The sequence below is a fragment of the Triticum urartu genome, chromosome 2 (genome assembly GCF_003073215.2).
Source record: "Triticum urartu cultivar G1812 chromosome 2, Tu2.1, whole genome shotgun sequence".
Taxonomy (NCBI): domain Eukaryota; kingdom Viridiplantae; phylum Streptophyta; class Magnoliopsida; order Poales; family Poaceae; genus Triticum; species Triticum urartu.
In genome coordinates, this window is record NC_053023.1 from 606,263,769 (window position 1) to 606,268,948 (window position 5,180).

The window sequence follows — 5,180 nt, forward strand, 5'->3', positions numbered from 1 at the left end:
CTGGATACTTAATAAAACACACCCTTCCAAGTGCCAGATACAACCGGTGGTCGCTCTCTCACAGGGTGACGAGGGGAGGATCATCGGTTAGGATTATGCTATACGATGATACTTGGAGGACTTCAGTCTACTCTCTTCTTCTTGCTGCAAGACGGAGGCTGCCAGAACCGTAGTCTTCGACAGGATTAGTTATCCCCCTTTTATTCTGGCATTCTGCAGTTCAGTCCACCGATATGGCCTTTACACATATACCCATGCATATGTAGTGTAGCTCCTTGCTTGCGAGTACTTTGGATGAGTACTCACGGTTGCTTCTCCATCTTTTCCTTCTATCCCTTCTACCTGGTTGTCGCAACCAGATGTTGGAGCCCAGGATCCAGACGCCACCGTCGACCATGACTCCTACTACACCGGAGGTGCCTACTACTACGTGCTGCCCGCTGACGATGACCAGGAGTAGTTTAGGAGGATCCCAGGCAGGAGGCCTGCGCCTCTTCTGATCTGTATCCCAGTTTGTGCTAGCCTTCTTAAGGCAAACTTGTTTAACTTATGTCTGTACTCAGATATTGTTGCTTCCGCTGACTCGTCTATGATTGAGCTCTTATATTCGAGCCCTCGAGGCCCCTGGCTTGTAATATGATGCTTGTATGACTTATTTTTATTTGTAGAGTTGTGTTGTGATATCTTCCCGTGAGTCCCTGATCGTGATCGTACATGTTTGCGTGTATGATTAGTGTACGGTCAAATCGGGGGCGTCACAAGTTGGTATCAGAGCCGACTGCCTGTAGGAATCCCCCTTCCAACTCCTTGGCCAAAGTCGAGTCTAGTCATTACAAAACTTTTACTAACATGGCTGTGTGCCTTACGGGCCCACGTCGCCATTGGGTGGTATTAGGATCTTTTATTCCTCGTCTATACTCTGGGATTCTGACTCTCTCCTACTCGGGTTAAATGATTTTGCTAAAATCTAACTCTAGGTTCTCGTTACCACTTCCTGCCGAAGAGCCCCTTCATTACAGATGATCGACTGCTTCAACAGAAGATTCTGACAATACTCTCCGATGTTCTCCCAAAACCTTATGCCATTGCTTTTGCAATTCCCTACCACCGAAATATCCCTATGGATAAGTATTTAGACCTGTCGTGCTTACTTTTATTCCCAGTCGATCTTGTTATTATAAGATACCCCGAGAATACTTTGTGCCTACTGCCTTGCAGTTCTTTGCCACATGCATACCACTACGGATAATTACTCGCATTTATCGAGTATCCGCTCATCCCCAGATATTCATGCAGTTCACAAAATTCTTCGAAATACCATTCGGTCTTCCGAAAATCCTGAGCAACCTATTGCTCCTGAAATTCTTGCTTGCTTGCATTATGGTTAATCCCATAAGTATAGTAATCTTATTGGCAACCTTTGTCAATATCATTTTGAGTCCATTGACTCAATATGTTGCGAATTCTCGCAATCCTCACTCAGATCATAGAATTCATCCTTCCAGCTCAGATGTCATTTAAAACGTGAGCTGGTCCTCGGCCAATCAGATTGCCATCGATTGTACCCCTAAGTCTATTCAACTTGTCCGTCCTTGATCAGAGCGTTTGCTCCTGATCCCTTGATTTGAAAATCATAATTCCTTTGTTATTTAAACGTTGAATTATTCAGATGTTCTGTAAAACGATGCATTTGCATTCTTTCTTCCTCTGATTGGGTATCGATACTCACATCAGCTCCATTATGGATCACCATATCCACTGTTGGATTATTATCCAACAATGTCCTTCATAATTAATCACCTTGTGAGTTCTTTCTCCGATACATAATGCCTTTGGTAATTTGTATCCTCTCCTTTTGCCAACCATGCTCTGCTTTCGAGCTGGTAATATTTACTCTCAAAGCTTGTGGTATATGTTTCCACGATACCCTGACGGGTTGAACCTATGCCTTCCTTAATTTGTGTGACCTCGAAATTTATGCGGGTTATACCCTGCTGACGCTTCGTCAGATAACTTTTCAACACTACAACTTCGAAAAGGGGAGGTAAATGTAAGGTTATGCATTGAAGAAGTGGGAGTTGACCTTGAACTTTGTGTTCATGCCCATGGACACGATGTAGATCTTATCGTTAAAGCTTCTCTTAAATTAATTACTCCCTTGGTATAAGTTCATATTATATCTGGGATCTGGCCTTTTGCAATCGTGGTTTCGACCATCTTCTCTTTTAGGTACCGTTTCTCGTGCAAGTTTAAGCACTTGTCTTTTGCAGAGCAATACCCCAGTCCAACCTCTACTTTGATCTGTCGTCGAGTATTACCCCCTGGTATCTCAAGGATACCACGGGATACATAACTTCTTATGAGTTCTTCATCAACTAATATTCTTGCCGATTCCATTTTTCCAACGGGTTCTCAGTTGTTAGAACCCCTCAAGGACACCGACAACTGAATTGAGTCCGCACTACGATTCAACAACTCTTGGTAACCTTCATTACTTACGAGTCTGAACTCGATCACGTCATTCCGAGCCTACTCGGCTATATCATTATCGTGCCAAATTTTAACTGTGCTACCTGGTCCTTCTTTCCGGAGCACAATTTCGACGATGGGCTAAGCTTACGTCGATCTTCCTTGTCTTATTACTTCACCTCAAACAACACACTTGATTTCAAGTTTGTGTCGTACCCATGGTTCCAATAACCTTTCGCTTCATCATTTGTTTGATTTGATGTCATCGCCGACCGATTACATCTCCATGAAACCTCTCGACAGAAATTGTCATGATCATCATCAACATTTCGAGCTCCTCAAGGATATCAATTGAATTCCTGATGAGAAATACCATCCTTGCCCTCGATGATTTGTGTTATCATCGACCACTCGATTGCCTTCCGTTCAACACAAACTTGTTCGTGTTTTGTGTTATACCTTGAGATCCTTGCTATCCAGCATTTGTTCTCCTTTACCTTGGAGTATTACCATCTTTTATGTCAAGAATGTTGTGAGAATTTCACCACCTCTTAAGAATTCTTGGTATCGTGATACTTCTCACCATCACCATTCTTTCTTGGTCCTCATGTTGATTCCAACCGGGGTACCAACAAGTGAACGGTGTTGTTTGGATTCTGCACTTCTAGCAACCCTATTGCTTTGAAGTTAATGGTCGGCCGTTCGTTCTTAGACTATTGATTATTGAATCACCATTCTGACATTGGTCGTGCAACCCAACCCATATTTTGGGCGCACCTTTCAGCCAATGTTTAATTGTGTATGTTTTCCATGAGCATACTTCCTTATATCATTTGATCTGACAAATGTTATCTCCTTGTTCACTTAATTGTGGAAATCCATCTTTTGTTAATCTTGATGAATTGTCACTGATTCCATCAGCCACCTCCTCATTCTATCCTTGATTTAATAATGAACTCATGATTCGGAACTTGCTTCCACAGTTCAATTCCCGAGAATCTTACAATGTCGTCTCGTCAATTTGTCTTGCACCTTTTCTTCTCAGGCATCTTGAGTCTGAGGTTTCCTAACACCGATCAGATCTGAATCTCGGTCAGATATGATGGTTGGAACATACTTTCAAGAGTTATAACATTGATCCTCATATGACCTGGTAAGGTGATGTCATGCCAGCACACCTGGCCGGAGGACCTACTGTTATAGTTTTCTTATTAGCAAGGTTATCCATTCTTCCATGAGGAAATTGCAAGACTTATTCTATAAGTTGTTCCTGATGAATCCTTGGTGTATCCAAAGTACGACCTTTGCTTGAAGACTATGTCAATGCTATCTCGAAGCATGTCTATGGTACTCCGATTTTCAACAAGAACATTTAAAGCCCAATGCTAAATGTTTCCTGCTCAATTCTCCAAACACCGTTGTATGGGTAATGCCATGAAATCTCTCTCCCCTTACCTAAAGAGTTTTCTACATTATATCATGTCATGGATATCATGCTTTGCTTATCCTTGGAAAGGATATACCCCTGAAATATGTGTTTAAACACATTTTCCTTTCCATTGTTTTCTTTAACCTTTCTTGCGACCAATATGATCTAAGCAGTAACAATTCCCTGCTTATGTAACCAACTCGGTGCACGATTTTGTCAGAAAGACCCTGTTACTTTTGTTGATGACATTCCGGTAACTACTGATGGACGAGAACTTTGCCTACTAGTCCGCCTCGTTCAACGAGCAGGAAAATGGTTCTCTTCGTCCCTCGCCCTTGGTACCAACGTTGTTGCCGACATAACTGACATGGTACTCTCTGACATGCCTTGCTATCATGACCATGCAAGATGTCACAGCTCCTATTAAAAAAAACCGCATGGTGGGCCCATAACCCATAGTTCCACAGGATCGAAACCTGACTCTCCTGTACAACCCCTATTCCCAAAGTTATTCCTCGCGCGTGGCCTCATATGTAATTCACGGGCCACCGTCCTAGTGATCTATTCTGGTAACCGACGCAATATTCAATCTCGTTGCTTTGGACCCCTTTCGCATGTTGCTTCAGACATCGAGCGATTTCCTATCCGTTTGAAACTTCTCACGGTACCTTCTTACTTTACTCTCGATATTTTCTTAAGTATCTATTCGAGAGTTACTTTCTACCACATTCCCTGAGTTATCTGCCAGATAGTCAGCCCTGTAAGGTCCGTTCTTCCGAAGATGCCCATTATCCTTTTTCGTAAGTACGATGGAACCCCCGAAGAAAGGATGACGACTTAATCATGATGCCGTGAAGAAGAGGAATGGGGACAACAACACAATGAATCGACCTCTTCGAGAAGAGCTACAAAGACCGAGAGGACTCGTTAGAATTTCGTAACCAGAACTTTCCCCCTACACATCCTCTTAAATCTCGGGACGAGATTTCTTATAGTGGAGGAGAATTGTGACGCCCGGGTAATCAAGCTACAGTAATCCCACGCTAATCATGCCACGTCATCCCGATTGCTGTTGCTAAACGTCCGTTAGTTCAAAACGCGTCAAATTCAAATTTAAAATTAATGTCGACAATAAAAGTTTTCAAAAGTTGAAACAAAAATGCTCGGTGGGTGCCGAATATTACAAGGATAATTATAGTAAAGAGAACAAATTTTTATAAAATGACTAAATGATTTAAAATGAAATAAAACAGGATAGAAGATAAATAACAGAAAGAAAATA